Consider the following 17,766-nt stretch of genomic DNA (forward strand, 5'->3'; position numbering starts at 1 on the left):
TCCACTAGGAATAAATAACAACAAAGTACCTTAAACATAGTTTATTTATATAACAAGCAAAATAAACAACACATAGATTACCTAGGAAACCACATTTTTTTATATTCGACAAGGTATTTGTGCAAGAGTTTAGTTTAGCAACTAGTCAGACCATTAAAAAAAATAGAAATCGGAAGTAAAGTTCGGACCAGACGCTTATCGTGTCACCGCACGTGCGTCCGATGAAACCGTCTATAGAATGACTCGAATTTGTTGCAGAAGCTTGTTTAGGCTAATGATCTTCATTATAATGAATAATAATAATAATAATATTCATTATTGTTCAATGAATTATTAAATGTTTTAATAATTTGTGGATAAATATTCTTTTCCGTAGTTTAGTTAGGTCTCGTCCAGCCCAGTCACACGAAATTACGTACCTATAGTCACGTAATAGTTTGATTCTTTTTCGTGATACTGTCACGAATTTCCGCATTTTTTCATGATCGGATCACGAATTTATGTTTATGTGTCACTAGGTACGTTTACATGCAACCAAGTATCGTCGTAACCTTCAATCGTATTCAATTCAATCGGATTGACAAAATATTGTGCATGTAAACGTAGCCACTGTCACGTATTGGTTACTCAACTGTTTTGTCCTATTTACTTACCATTTTCGCTTCGGTTTAGGGTTAGATTCACATTAAATGACATCCTTACCCAAACCCAACTCTAACCCTAACGCCAGGCGACAATATTTTCAAATTTAGAAATATAAAAAAATAAATCAGAAAAAATAATATAAACCAATACTTCAAGTGAAATCCTAATGCAAGCACCAAATCTAACCCTAAACCGAAGCGAAAATGGTTTAAAAATAGGAAAAAGCAGCTGAGTAACCAATACGTGACACATAAACAGAAATTCATGATACGATCACAAAAAACCACGGAAATTCGTGTCAGTATCACGAAAAAGAATAAAAAATTACGTGACTATAGGTACAATTTAAATAATTTATGTTTAGTCATTTATATTAGATTTTTTCATTTGAATTTATATTAAAGTAATTTAAACAAATAAACAAAGAAGAACCCAATAAATAAATAAATATACATTTAAAACCTTACATTATCGTCATTGCAGGAGTGCAATTTGGTCGCCGTTCTGCAGGTGACCTTGTAACTCAGTTGTCTTGCTACCCAGTCTCACAAAATGATGTACCTATAGTCACATAATTTTTTGTTTGCATTAGGATGTCACCTAAAGTATTGGTTTATACTATTTTTTCTGATTATTTTTTTTATATTTTCTAAATTTAAAAACATTGTCGCCTGACGTTAGGGTTAGAGTTGGGTTTGGGTAAGGATGTCATTTTATGTAAATCTAACCCTAAACCGAAGCGACAATGGAAAGAATACCTACGGTGGCCCTGAAGTGCGAACCACAACAACAAATTACTAAACAACAACAACAAATTAAAAAACACCACAACAAATTAAAAAACACTGCAACAAATTAAAAAACAACAACAAATTAAAAAAACACTACAGCAAATTAAAAACACAACTACAAATTAAAAAACACTACAACAAAAAAAACCATAACAAAATAAAAAACACAACAGCAAGTTAAAAAACACTACAACAAATTAAAAAACACTACAACAAAATAAAAAACAACTACAAAATAAAAAACACTACAACAAATTAAAAAACACAACTACAAATTAAAAAACACAACAACAAATTAAAAACACAAATACAAATAAAAACACAACTACATTAACCTACTGGAAGAGGTAGGTACCAGTGGGCAACATGAGACATCGCTGATTGGACGACACTGCAGTTTGGCTTTTGAACCGGAAGTTATTCTTCCTATAGCGCGTGGTTTGGAGAGGAGGAAGGACAGCAAAATGTTTTGCCCAAACTGCGGAAAAGAGCTGGTTGAGCCGTCCCCGAACTTTTGCAGCGGCTGTGGCAAAAGGCTTAAAGAAATATCTACCATCGGAGACACCCAACAATATTCGAGTAAGTTAATAAGAATAGTGTAATGCTTACGTTGCTTGTGGATGTAACGTTAGCTTACTACTATCGTTAGCGGTTTCCAGACCGTACCCTTAGCCGGCCCCAGCAGCTGCTACGTTTGGGTCATCTGTAACATTCATGTTTGAAAAAAATGCGCTACAGGACGAATAATTTCCGGTTCAAAAGCCGAACTGCAGTGTCGTCCAATCAGCGATGTCTCATGTTGCCCACTGGTACCTACCTCTTCCGGTAGGTTAATGTAGTTGTGTTTTTTAATTTGTAGTTGTGTTTTTAATTTGTTGTTGTGTTTTTTAATTTGTAGTTGTGTTTTTTTATTTGTTGTAGTGTTTTTTTATTTTGTAGTTGTTTTTTATTTTGTTGTAGGGTTTTTAATTTTGTTGTAGTGTTTTTTAACTTGCTGTTGTGTTTTTTATTTTGTTATGGTTTTTATTTTGTTGTAGTGTTTTTTAATTTGTAGTTGTGTTTTTAATTTGTTGTAGTGTTTTTTAATTTGTAGTTGTGTTTTTTAATTTGCTGTAGTGTTTTTTTACTTGCTGTTGTGTTTTTTATTTTGTATTTGTTTTTTATTTTGTTCTAGTGTTTTTTAAATTGCTGTAGTGGTTTTTAATTTGCTGTAGTGTTTTTTTAATTTGTTGTTGTTTTTTAATTTGTTGCAGTGTTTTTTAATTTGTTGTGGTGTTTTTTAATTTGTTGTAGTGTTTTTTTTAATTTGCTGTAGTGTTTTTTTAATTTGCTGTAGTGTTTTTTAATTTGCTGTAGTGTTTTTTAATTTGTTGTTGTTGTTTAGTAATTTGTTGTTGTGGTTTGCACTTCAGGGCCACCGTAGAAAACAGGACAAAACAGTTGAGTAACCAATACGTGACAATGACACATAAACAGAAATTCTTGATACGATCACGGAAAAAACTCAAAAATTCGTGACAGTATCACGAAAAAGAATAAAAAAATTATGTGACTATAGGAACGTAATTTTGTGTGACTGGGCTGTGTCTTACGATGCACTTATGAATTAACAATTACTCCAGAGCACTCGTAGATCTACGATGATTTTCAAGTGCTACCTAAGTTACGATGCTTTTGGGAAACTATCCGTAAGTCTAAGATGATTCGTACGATCATTTTTAAGAGCTACTTAGCCTTACCATGCTTTTGGGAAACCCAGGTCAAACGCGCTTGGGCGAGATTTGGTTTAGATAATGTGAGTATGCTCTAAGTTGGGATGAAGTTCACATGGCTGTTCCCACTATAAACAATAACAATATTGTTAACTACAAATATAATTGTATACATTAAACAGACCCAAACTACAACTGTAAAAATAAAGATGATATGGATCACTTTTAGAGTGGACAAGCATGGATGTCTCTTGATATTATATCACCTATCCTGTTTTGGTAGCATCTTGTGCCAATTTGTGTGCCAAATAGTGTCAATTTGAAAATAATTTGAATTTCCATATGAAGTACAACAGTGAATTACCACGTTTAAAACTAAAAATATATACCAATGCAAATTATTTGCTGATGGACAATGGCATCAGGTGTTTGCACAATCAATTTAATATGATCACCATTCTATTGTGTTTCATAAAGCTGTTGTAAACGCGACCACATGCATCCTGTTTTTATTGACGTGTAGTGTATATTCATGCCCCATGTGTGGATGGTATGCAGAGGTTGGTGGGAAAATCAGTCACCTGGATCCACCCTCCCTATCAGGTAGACAGGTTACTGTTGAGTGGCCACCACTTACTTACTTTCCCATATCCTTCACTCCCTGATATTATCACTCACACAAACACTCTCCTTCTGACCCACAACAAACACACACAATGTGGTAGAGGGATGTTTTCGCGATGTTTCAGAGAAAGTGTGAGTGCAAAAATGACAGGAAGTAGCAAAACAAAGAAAGAATGGGCGGCAATACACAGTATTTATTTTGTATGCAAAACATGCATCAATATGCTTGATAGGTTAAAATCCTCTTGGCTCAAAGATGCAGGAGTTTAAATGGGTTTGATGCTTTTCATGGTAGATTATAGATATAACAATATAGACAAGATGTTTACTGACCACAGACGCTACATTAAGGGGAATTCAAAAAAAGTTCTGCGGTCAAAAACAAGTAATGAATCATATCACAGTCATGCCACTAACTTACATCTTCATTACACAAGCACTCCGACTAACCAGGGAGGGCAGTAGTGTGTAATTGTGTAATTTGTGTTTTGTTTAAATGTAATAACATATTTTTTATTGCGTAAACTTTTTTGGATGTGTGTGGATACAAGGGGATGTACGTGTATCAGTGACAAAACTGCACAAGGATCTGTGTGTGTATTGTGTGTGTGTGTGTGTGTACAGTCATGAATAGATCTAAACAGAGATAATTGTGCACGCAAACCTGAGACTAATAGATCAGCATGACACAAACATACCAATTTCTGTCACAGCTATACATTTACTCGATTTTGCGTTGCACATACAGTCACATTTTAGTCATGGTTTACAAATATTACAGTCATTCAAATACATTTTTCAAAATCACCTACGCTGACAGAAACCGAAGCATCTGTGGCATGCAAAGCACTTGAGATGCATTTAATAATAATGCAGGCATAGACAAACTCCCGCACACAGGCTGAACTCTCACACACACATGTGAAAAAACAAAAACACACACTCGCATAAACTTCCAGTAAACCTGATTATGCAACACATATCCTCTTTAACATCCGTGTTGCTCTAGTAATATTTAGTTTTTTTTTGCATTAACTGGAAAGCTAGATTTCTCAACACAGCTGAGATTTTGCTTTAAGTGAGAGTAAGATATTTTAAGAAGAAGTGAAAACCAGAAGTTCTTGGCCTCTCATTAACACGATAGATACCAAAATCACCTCACACACATGTACATACATGCTCACACATACATACAAGTGTCTTCGTGACACTGATACACTACCACTAAACTTTCTCTCCCTTATAGTTGTAGTAATGAAGATGTAGTTGGTGGTACGGCTGTGATATGATTCATTACTTGTTCTTAACCACAGGACTGATTTGAATATTTGATTAATTTTGCGCATGTGGTCTGTGGAGCTCTTTACTATTGTGGTGAAGTTGTTGTATATGCCACAGAATTCGTACTTTGCCTATCAAAAACATCATAACCAATCAAACGTACATCTTTGGTGCAAGGGGATTTTTTGTAAACATTTATAGATAGATAGATAGATTGATAGATAGATAAAAAAATGAGAGAGCGAGAGAGATGACTGTTCATATTTTCCAGGAAGATTTCTAGTAAAACTGAGATTAAATGTGATAAAAAAATCATTCATTTACAAGATTGTGTTTTGATAGATCATAGATCATCATAGTATTTCAGTTTACACTTATACATTTGGCAGATGCTTGAACATTACCAGATACCAGTTTTTTTTTTTGTATATGAAGAGTTTTTCTTTTTTTCAGAAATCTCATTTTTTGGTTGTGCATTCCAATTAATATCAATTCAACTGCAGTTGGTTTGTTTTTATTTTAATCTTCATAACTTAAAAATACAGCTAAGTAGCACCATAAAAAAAATAATAACATAATAATAAAAATGTTTTGGCAACGAAACTCTTCATATGTGTTTCCTGTGGTCAAACTCATGACTTTTTGTACTGCTAATGCAATACCACTGAGCTATACAAGACATCAGATTTGGCAATGTGGGACATTATTGCCAAATAATGACTGTGGAACAAAACAAAGCATGAGCATTGGAAGCAGAAGAAAAAAAATTGTGGGTGGGTCCAAAAAATTTACTGGAGTAGATGACATTTTCTTGCATTCGGGTGCCTTTTAATTAAGCAATTGCTTGTGTAGTCTAAAAGCTTTGTTTACCTTGTTGTTGTGTCGCGGGAGTGCAGCTTACAAAAGTAATGAACATACAAAAATAGAGGAGTTTAATTTAAATGAACTCTTAATAATGCAAGTGGAATGGATTTAAAGGATTAGTCAATTTTGTTAAAAAAATCCAGATGATTTACTCACCACCATGTCATCCAAAATGTTGATGTCTTTCTTTGTTCAGTCGAGAAGAAATTATGTTTTTTTGAGGAAAACAATCCAAATTTTTTTTCATTTTAATGGACTTTAATGGACCCCAACACTTAACAGTTTTCATGCAGTTTAATATTGCAGTTTCAAAGGACTCTAAACGATCTCAAACGAGACTTATCTAGCGAAACTATTGTCATTTTTGGCAAGAAAAATAAAAACTATTTTAAACCACGACTTCTCGTCTTCCTCCGTTCGTGTGATGCGCCAGCGCGACCTCACGTAATACGTCATCACGTCAAGAGGTCACGGATGACGTATGCGAAACTACGCCCCAGTGTTTACAAGTGTGGAGAAAGAGGACCGTTCCGACGTTGTTGTATGTCGAATGATACTAATTAATGTCTTTGTGTCAGTTTATTGTTTAAAATGGTCCACAAATGTGCGTTTCATATATGTAACACGTGACCTTTCCACGGCATTACGCAATTACGTGAGGTCGCGCTGGCTCGTCACACAGCCGGAGGAAGAAGAGAAGTTGTGGTTTAAAAGTGCATATTTTAATTTTATTGTCAAAAATGACAATCGTTTAGCTAGATAAGACCATTATGCCTTGTTTGAGATCATTTACAGCCATTTGAAACTACAATTTTAAACTGCATTAAAACTGTTAAGTGTTGGGGTCCATTAAAATGAGAAAAATCCTGGAATGTTTTCCTCAAAAAACATAATTTCTTCTTGACTGAACAAAAAAAGACATCAACATTTTGGATGGCATAGTGGTGAGTAAATTATGGACTAATAATAAGAAAATGGACTAATCCTTTAAGGAAGTCATTGCTGTAGCTAAAATGCAGAAATGAGTTTAATTAATTAGGGAATTCCTCTAGTCTAGTGGATTGGATTTGATTGACAGCGCTGTGACAAGTGAACAGATATGCGCTAAATTAGAGAAAAAGTGAGTGGGTCCAATATTATTGGTCTTGTTCCCCATGAACTTAAAAGTTACACAAATCTTGTCGGAAAATGAGACACTCCTTGGGAAAGGTCTGGCACCTGCTAAAACAACATGCAAAGCAGCTATAGATTAATTATAAAATATATCGGTGGAGCGTGTTCACATAATACAAAACCTCAAGTGCATTACAACAGGTGAGCCAATCTTAAACATCTTGTTGCCAGAGGCTATAAACTGTTATGCAAAACACCCACATTCCACGTCTTATTTCAAACAAGGGCTTTCCGGTAAATGGCATATAATAGCCTCCAACTAAAGGCAATAGGACAAATGTACTCTTTAAAAGGTTGAATTAACCATATGAAAACAAATACATGGTACTGCAAAAAGCCTCGGTCTGTTCATACAGTAGTTGCAAACCATAACATGTTTCAATTCAAACGGCTTAGCGCATGTATACTTCAGTGGAAAGAATAATGACATTCCTTTATACTGACTTTCAAGTATAGCTATAAATCAGCGGCGATGCTTTTATCATACATTATATGACCTTTGTTCCAATTCAAATTGCTGATTCAAGACAACAGTGGAAGATTTCCTGGTATGAATGCACATTCTGTTGACCAGAGCAGTTGTAGACATTTTGAAACTGCTGTGAGATCTCGATTTTCTCCAAGATGGGGAGCGGCCGGATCACATCAGCAAGATATTAAGTGAGAACACAATCAAAAGGGATGTGAAACTTGACTAGAAGAGAAATGCACAGACAGATATCCTTGCAGTGACGTTTCCTTATGATTTCCTTGGCCAATTCTGTTTTAAAAACTATTGCATGCTATGTTACACAGGACAACGAGTACTGTAAACGGCAAACCCAACCTAAAATATTTCGTTTATTTCAGTTAAGTTTATTAGTAAAGTTTATTTACATTTATATCAACAGCAAGGCTGGCATAAGTGCTCTACCGAGTATTAAAGGTTAAAATAGCAAATACAGCAAAAAAAAAAGAGAGAGAGAGCTGGTACTTCACAATACAAAGTCAACCAAAAACCAAAAGCAACAAGACCAGGACACAATTCTAAACAAAGCATCCCTCTCCATCTATTACGCTTGACTGTAAATGTCTATCAACATCACGTTTTATCTAAACACAGGTGTTGCTCTTGGGAATCAGCTGTTACTGTCTTTCAACATCCTGGCAGCCTATTATCAAGCACTTTTATCTCTAATTGCAGTAAAAGAGAGAGCGGGAGAGAGAGAGAGAGAGAGACTATAAGGGAAAGTTAATCCCAGAAATTACTGCTCACTTAAACATGTCCTGTCATGAAACTGCGTCAAACCGCTTTAACAGGTTGTTAAAGAACTTGCTGCTGTAACGCTGTGTGCTATACAGCCAGATTTCTCACACAAAGCATCTACTGTCAGACTGGGAATAATTTGCTATCACTATTGGCAGCCTAAAATTAAAAGAATGGTACACCCAGAAATAAAAAAAATCAGGGTTTGCTCTGTTGTATAACTTTCGTTTTCAGTGGAATTCAAAGGCGGTTTTATGTGCGCAATGTTTATTGCTCCACCATAAAGCAGCCTATGACTATCACTATTCTTTATCATTATTAAACCTTTGTGTGTGAACTGTTTCTTTAAAGCTGATACACTATGTGTCTAATAGTTAGGAATGTATCACACTCTCAATATCACAAAGTGTCGGACGGCACCTGATCAAATAACTGTACAATAAAACAAACCGCCGAACCATAAACTGTTCAAATAAAAGAGAGATTGTGTTCATTATGTTTTATTGCTTTACAACCATGAGAAGTACAGTAAGGTGTTTGATCTCTCTTAAGCTTTCCATATATGTACAGTACATCCGAAAAACAGGGGTGCCAAATTCTGCACTCTCATGAATGTTACAATCTGCAAAGTTATTTTCACAGATCATTAAATCTCTGACTTGCACTTTAACTACACCATGATGATTAGAATGGAAGCATTCTAGCTTTGTAGTGTCACCACCTTGTTGTATATATTTATTGTTGCATAGTAACATATCTTTAGCCATATCTATTTGTGCGTCAGCTAATGTTTCCTAAGAATTCAAGTGTACCACCGCACACATATAGACATAGATATATTTGTGATGGGCTTAACATGTTTTACATAGAAAGTTCTAATAGTAGTAGACTAGATAGAAATGTTGTAATCAACCGTTAATATATGATTAGTAAATCATAGCTGTCATATCTGTAATATTTTTTTGAACAATTGTCCAGCCCACAACTTTCTGTACATGCCAATCCACCATCATACTTAGTCAAGGCATGGCCTCAATCTGCCGACAGATGTTTAGTGTTAGCACACTATTGTTATCGTACCATACAATGTTGACAGTGCAAAATCTTTCACCGTAAACCTGGTGGTCCTGGAAGACTGGGCTCATACTGATACTTGTTACAAGCACAATACTTTCCATTCATTGAGTGGGTTATCATTCATTTATAAATAAGAGTATATTGGGGACTGAAGAGGAACCGCAAGGGTTTGTATTGGGTCCTTTGTTCTTTAATTAGACTGTAGAAGGGCATAGCAGGGCATTTACTCAAGAGACAATAACTTAATGGCCTGCTTATGCTCACTGTTATTTTATTGCTGGAGGTTGCCAGATTATTGTATTTTTATCAATGAAGGTTGTTGAAATGCCAACAGTTATGCGGAATGATTTTATTTTTAGGCATCACTGACAATGATAAAAATCAGTTGACCAATAAAATTATGTTTTGTTACTCATATTTAACTATCATTGAAAATAAATGACTTTTAGTTGTCACATGATGTCAGATCTTAAAGACAGAATTAAAAATAAGAATCTACACATCCAACCGCAAATACTCAAGAAGCTAATTATGTGCAGTTGTGGCCTAACAGTTAGAGTTTGGCTTGTAACCCGAAGGTCATCGGTTTGAGAGTTCTTGACTTAATGGGATGGGTTAAATGCAGAAGTCACATTTCGATTATGTAAATACTTGACAATCACGTCACTTTCATATAACACATTTCCTTTAAATATGCAAAGAAATTGACTTATCTTTCCTTTCTCTGTCATACATTGTAATTTTACAGGTTCATTGCCTTAACAACATGAGCATGTGAGAAGCAGCGGGTGTGAATGCATTGCCACTGAAGAGGTAGTGCTGCACAGACACGACTCTAGCTGCTGGATATTCCTGGGATGGTGACGATGTTTTGGCAGGAATGTGTAAGAAGGGGAGAGGCTCTTTCAGAAAGGACCAGCTTGACACATTCACACGCACACACATGCACACACTATCTCTAACCTATACCCTGATTCTATAGGGGGCAGACACTGAGAATGCACTGAAGTCAATGGGGTCATTCAAATACTGACAGATGTGACTTTGTAGATAGACAGATTAGGAGATAGATATTTAATAGATAGCATTCATGTAGATAATACAGGATAAACACAAAGATATCATTTAAGCAATTTGATTATGTATAAGAGCAAACAAGCTCATTTTTACGGAGGAAATCTTTATAGTTTTTTTATTACAAGACTTAATGGAGTTTTGCTCTAATGTTTCTTTGAATTATCAACCTAGTTTCAGATGTTTCTTATACAGACAATGGTTGACATACAGTATGAATATAAGGCTATAAAATTGGTTGATAGTATAGCTCAGATTATTTTGTCATTAAGGAATATAATGAGTAATGTTTGAATATTATGTTTTGGTTGAAGCGTGTTGACATTGACTTTTGAAGCTCGGGAGGAGACACAACTTAAGTGAGATCATTGCAGTCTTTTCTCGGGTTAAACATTGGTGAGGGGCTAGATATGTTGGGCCATGGTGCTGATGTAATTAAAGGAGGTTTAAATTTGGCCTGCAACATCTCAACTTTACAATGCACTCATTTATTATTATTATTATTATTATCAACATCGAGTTAAAGGCACACGTATTAAACACTTCCTCCGTCATGATCCGGAATAAAAATAGCGATTCCATAATGCTGTTGAAGGCACATTCCCATTCATGTGACATGTCAGAGTACTTGATCTATTAAGTGTTACTCTGGAATGAAACCCAAGTGTTTCTGGATGGATGCTGATGGATCCTGTTTGCACATTCCATGTTAACACGACCTCAAGAAAAATATAATATTCATAGTTTTTTTTAAGAATGTATATACTTTTCTCATTGTGCATTTCCGTTATCTGTGGTTTTACAGACCGAGACCAGTTTTGTCAGGTCAACATCGGGCCAGGCTGTATAAAGCACACTATGTAACCGAATGCACAGGAGGTAAAGTTTTTTTAACCTTCTCTCATTCCATAAACCCTCATAGCAGGGGCTTTTGTGAAAGACACGCAGAGGACTAAGCGACGTATGTGTGCATGAATGCATGCGTGCGTGTGTGGCGGGCTGCATTGATCCAGCATGAAACCGTTCTGTGAAACATAAGAGTCAGCCATTCGCAGCAAGCTGTTCGCCGAATCGTCTTTCGGCAAATTCCCCTTGCTGTAAGGCGATACGACAGGAATGCGCGCCTCTCTGTCCCATCCAATCGGTGGCAGGCGAGTGTAATGGTGCACCATCAATGATGAGGAAGGTCTCATTCATCGGCTCTCTGCTCATTCACCCCTAAGTAAAATAGCCCACAGGTACATCACATGGGTATAGATGTCATGGAAACATATTATCAGACATTTTAAAATCATAAAGAGCTTTATTGACAAAGTATTAAAACACACTTTAATAACAAACAAATGAAGAGACACAACAACTAATATCTAAGTATTTGTTAAGTCCTGTTTTCAAGTACAAATACCTAAAAAATCATAAAATGAGATACATTTACTTGAAAAGTCAAATGAGCTTAGATATTAAGACTTGTTTTCTAAAAAAAGCGATTTAAATTAACTAGGGTAAGAAAAGTAAACTTGAATTTAGTTTTATTTTTTATTAAAACTACATTTATTAAGTACTAAATTCAAGTTGACTTTTCTTACACAATTGAGCAGATTTTGTTTTAACTCACTCAGCATAAACTCACTTAATTTTGATCATTTTGTAAAAAAAAAATTAGGGCCGGGACTTTAACGCGTTAATTAAGGTTAATTAATTACACAAAAAATAACGCGTTAAACATTTTTAACGCATTTTAATCGCACTTATTTTTGCACCGCGGAACTTTTCTTATTGGATGAGTTTCGGCGGACCGATTATACTGGAGTCCCTACTAGCGTTCATGACTTCAGACAACAACAAACCACAGTGAACATGAACGAAGTAGCTGATGAGATCGCTTTGGTTGGCCCCGTGGATGGGAAATTCTTTTATAAAAAACGAACGGATGGAAGCGTCGATAAGAGCATGGTTGTGTGTAAGCTATGCAACAAGGAATTCACATATCACCGCAGCACATCGAGCCTCAAGTATCATCTCAATGCAAAACATATAGCAGCTAGCGTGGACATTAGCCCGACTCCGAGTACAACGACTTGGTTGAACAAAAATAAACAATATTTTGTTGCTTAAGCTTATGTATTCAGTCATTATTCATGGTATACTAAAAATCCATGTGAAAAAATAACTTCTCAATGTTCTCAGGTCAAATATTTATATGTGATTAAAATGTGATTAATTTGGATTAATTAATTACAAAGCCTCTAATTAATTAGATTAATTTTTTTAATCGAGTCCCGGCCCTAAAAAAAATACTTAAGGTGAGTCCCAAATCACACACTTATGCACTATTTCGCATTTAACGCAATTAATTTTAAAGGAAAACATCACATTTTTTCAATATTTTACCATGTTCTTCCCTCAAATTAGACGAATTAATACATACCAATCTTTTCTCAGTGCGTGCACTTAACCGTTGTACAGCGCATCATGAATATATTAGCATTTAGCCTAGCCCCATTCATTCATTTGGATCCAAACAAGGATGAATAACTTGGCGTGCGGGCGCAGTAACATCAATTTTGAGCGAGAGGGGTTGTAGTCAGGAGAGATGATGAGGTTGTAGTGCTCTTCCGCCATACAATATAGGTCTCATTTTGATCCACATAGAAAACCGGCACATTTTGTGCCACCATACTTACTCGTGTAACTACTCATGTAACACTTATGTCTTTATATAGGGAAAACATGGAAGTGTTTGGTGGTGTCTAAATTCATCCCTGTTTGGATCCAAATGAATGAATGGTGCTAGGCTAAATGCTAACACATTCACGACGCGCTGTACAAAGATTAAGTGCACGCATTGAATAAAGATAGGTTTGTATTAATTTGCCTTTAATCAAAAACTCTTTTGAAATACGGAAGCCTCTCTGATTGGTGGATCTCAGGAATTGTAGTATCTACAAAGCTTTGATGAATAAGCTGAATAAGGGGCGCTTTACATTTTGCATCTACAACCACGCCACTTTCCTTCTTTCCAAAGCACTTATGCGCTCCCGTAGCATTTACTGTTGCTAAGCAACCCTAGCATTGCCTGACGTTGTGCCGAACACCCACCGGCAGAAAAAGAAATTAGCGCCAGGTCATTTTTGTAGTATAGGATGCAATTCACATTTTGCGTCCACCATGTGGAATACACAACCGCACCACTTTCTTTTCCAAAGCACTCAGGCGCTTGTGCTCCTGTAGTGTCTGCCATTGCTAAGCAACCATGAGCCACACTCTCCATAGATTCTGTAATGCGTTAACATGCATTGTTTCTTATATTTATGTAAAAATAATCCAAAAGGCCTGAAATGTAAATGTCGCCTTAATAGTTTATTTTACATAAAATGTTTTAAAAAAAGTACACATAAGTACCCAAATTATGCATTCATTTAATGACGGGTGGGACGTGGGGCACTTCATGCAGTTTTGCTTAAGTAGCAGAAGAGGGGCAGGGCTATCAGACTTTGTGAGAGTAATATACTATATACTGATTGGCTATATCACTATGTCTCCTCTCCACTTATAGAGACAGAGCGCAGTTATGCAAATTTGAAAAACACGCCCACCGGGGGGGGGGGGATAATTCAACCGTCTCCATTGACTTTGTATTGCGAGAGGCCGGCTCCTTGTCATTTCTGGCTTATAACAAAAAACAGAATAATGCCTAAAAGGTGCTGTGTGACAATATGTACAGCTAACAAGCCAAAGAACCCAGAAATAAGTTTTTATAAGCTGTCGAGCCGTAAAACTCAGCCTTTAAGGAGAAAAAAGTGGATCGCCGACTACGTTTCCCCCTAGTGGATGCAGTTCTACTAATAGAAGTACTACGAAAAGTTGCCTGTTTCCACTTTTGTGTCTTTAAACGCTCGTTTTTTTAGGTCGACAGCTTATAAAAACTTTTTTTTTTTTTTGGCTTGTTAGCAATATGTTAGCAACATATTGTCACACAGCAGCTTTTAGGCATTATTCTGTTTTTGTTATAAGCCAGAAATGACAAGGAGGCGGCCTCTCGCAATACAAAGTCAATGAAGACGGTTGGATTGTTTTCCCCCTGGTGGGTGTGGTTTTCAGGTTATGACGCGCTGCTTAAACATTTTCAATATGCGCGTTTGCTGCGGCAACGCTCAATTCGTGCCATTCGCGCGAACTAGACACGCAAATGAGGCGGAATCCCGTCTACCGCGCTATACGCCTCATTTGCGCCGCGAGACCTCCAGACGCGCGTCAACGCATCTTTACATTGACTTAACATTCAAATCACTTGCGCTTGACGCCTCTACCGCGACTGGTCTGAACGCAGCATCACATTTGGGATGATACTCTTCTTAAAATCATCTACTTGATTGTAAAGTACTTCGTGCTAAGTTAAGGTGCACAGTGTATGGTATGTCATTTGGGGACAGTATTAAAATGTCATTTTGCTTCTCAATTAAATTATTTTGACTTCATTCATTATTTTTAAATATTTATACCAAAAAACAAGACAAATATATGAAGTAAAAAAATATTTTTTGCAGTGCAGAATAAGAAAGTAACAAATGCAGAATAATTTTTGAATAAGAGTTGAGACAGTGTGCACAATGTATATAAAGTCTGTATGTCCTTAACAGGTGTACTGTGGATGTATGTACACATACACATCATTTACACATCTTTGAAAGCATATCATTTCTATACTGTAAATCCTTAATATGGGATTGTTTTCCAAATATATAGAAAGGTTTTACAATATTTCTGTCATTTAAACTTTGTTTGGTTTTATTGTAACAGATTTGATTTAAACAATGGTTGATCAATTGCCATGCAATGGCTAATGCTGTACATTTATTTAATATAATACACTTGCAATTATACAATAATTTAAAGTGCATTGCTAAAAAAGGCCAAATGTTGGCTGATGAACCTTTACAGCGAGAATCTGTTTGCATAAAGAATAGTTTACTGACAGATGTTGAAGCTACAAAAAAATATATTAAAAATATATATAAACACATGTAGAAATAGTGGGATGCACAGATGTGCAACGTTGAGTTCAGTCGAGTTCAGAGTAACTCAAAACATCCTTACCCTTTTACACATTTTTACGCCCACCGTGTAAAAGCCAGCTGTCTGCAGCCAACAGCAGGTCCTCATCTTCTCACAGCAATGCAGCATCATTGACTTTGATGACAAGGAGCTGTTGGCTCACGGGGGGCAAAGCATGTAGGTCTTCTCCTTAAAAGTTTGGCGTGATTCGTTTGTGGCTCCGGTTTCAGGCATCCGAGAGAACGGCAGGCTGACTGGCAGCTGTTGTGAAGGTCTGTGAGGAAATGAAGGAGGCATGTAATCAGTTTATGGGGAAGAATGGAGATGACTAAGTGATACTAAAACACAGCATCTACGCTAATTAGGTTTGCAGAAATCCCAGCATGCGATGCATTAGGAGGAGGACGTCTAATTGTCTCTTCTGTGCCATTTTCGCTTGTAGGACAGGAGAAACATATACAAACTGAAACGAAAAGTTTGGTCATTTTCTTCACAGTATTATTCACAGAGGTGATTTCCAGCCGGTGTTTTGTAGGTTTTTTATGCCACTCTGATGTGAATGCTCAGTCAGAAGGGAACGCTGATGAAAGGTTTCACTTAATCTCACTCGGTATGTTTTCCTTTAATTACTTTGACCTGAGACATTTACTTGGGATTCGACTGCTTAAACAGGTTTGACAGGACTTACTGATGCTCTCTAAGTGCATTAAAAGCACATTATTGCGTATTTTAGTTATTTTAGATGTCAAGGCAAGCATGCAAACAAGCCCGAGGAGATGCTCCAGAAACTAAGTGTCAGCCTACTAATAGTAAGAAATGAAGACTCATTTTTGGAAAGTGGTGTGTAATTTACCGTGAGAGCTTTTAAATGTGACTTCAATTAAATGTATGTTGAGTCAGGCTGACATCTTCCTTTTGAAATTTGGTAACAGGTTAACACATGCAACAACTGAGTTCAGCTTGAGAAGCTTTAGAAAGAAGACTAAAATATGGTATATACTCTACAATAACTGAAAGCTAAGAACAACTGACTCATTCACCATATCTGATAATGTTAACATTTGTATGACTTTCATGCTTCAATGGATTCTCCTGACTGCTCATCCGAGGGGAGCAAATTCAAAATAAGTGTTCGGAGTGTCATGTGTGTTGCTTGTGTTTTCAAAATATGTGTTTGTTGCATCATGTAAACCATGCGCATCACGTGTTTTATCATAATAAGTCCCTGATGCACACGTGTCAAAACCTATTTTGATAAAATAGACGCTCACGTTCACAAAATACACACAAGACACTCCCTTAACAGTGAACTCTGATTACACATGAGATTATGTGAGTATCTGGCAAACACAAGCGTCTTTTTTATCATAAACCCTTTAGATGCGTCTGCAGCAAGCACTTATTTTGACAAGACACGTGATGCACGTAAGATTGCTCGACGCGCAGAACACAAATTTTGAAGTTACGAATCACACACATGACGGGCTACATGCATGTTGTGACGAATTTCGCATCGAGCGCCCTCGAAAAAAAAGAAGTCACCGACCGCCACTGGATTACAAGAGTAAAGATTTTTAAAGAAGTTAACACTTTCAACACACCCTTTCAAATCAGAAAATAACGCAGGAGTATCGTAATTCTAACAAAACTATACAGAATGTAACAAAACAGTTGAGGAGTTCAGATGCAAACCTAAATGCGTCTTACATGTTTTCTTGTAAATGAGCATTTTTTTATTAGGCTCTTATGTTTAGGTTCAGTAATTTCACGTGAATGTAGTCAGTACCAGCAATGTCTTATTTTCACAAATATCTCCTTAGTCATTAGTATTTAACAAACGTGATTTTCCTTCGCTGCAAAACCCTTTAAGTGCATGCAAGCTTTTTTGGTAAAAAAAAATCCACTTTGTTGGACATAGTTAACAATTGCAGAAACACTAAAGAGGCAACATTGCAAATAATGAAAGTCAGAATGTAAAAATGAAGAAGCTGAAGTGCATATTAGGGGGCGCTGTGATCTATGTGACTGCCGCATTCGGGTTGTATTCAGGTCCGAGTACTCATAAGGGACTACTGGTGTAACGATACATCGTTATGGATCGATTATATTTCTAACGATACGACACATCGATGCCACACATAAAATATCTATATGGGGTACCTTTATTTTTACAATCTCTACACCCTCATTCCTTGACGCAATGTCCATCTACACATTTCCGCCA

General features: G+C 36.3%; 1 long non-coding RNA gene across 1 annotated transcript in view; it reads right to left on the reverse strand.

Annotated features, from left to right (window-relative positions):
• Positions 1–10,283: 10,283 nt before the first annotated feature.
• Positions 10,284–17,766, reverse strand: part of LOC135785570 (uncharacterized) — a 42,996-nt gene continuing 35,513 nt past the window's right edge. The window contains exons 2-3 of the long non-coding RNA XR_010546656.2: positions 15,585–15,816; positions 10,284–11,705 (exon numbers count right to left, since the gene is read on the reverse strand). This is a non-coding gene — a long non-coding RNA (uncharacterized lncRNA). The remainder of the gene's footprint in view (positions 11,706–15,584; positions 15,817–17,766) is intronic.

Source organism: Paramisgurnus dabryanus, chromosome 22, assembly GCF_030506205.2.
Source record: "Paramisgurnus dabryanus chromosome 22, PD_genome_1.1, whole genome shotgun sequence".
Taxonomy (NCBI): domain Eukaryota; kingdom Metazoa; phylum Chordata; class Actinopteri; order Cypriniformes; family Cobitidae; genus Paramisgurnus; species Paramisgurnus dabryanus.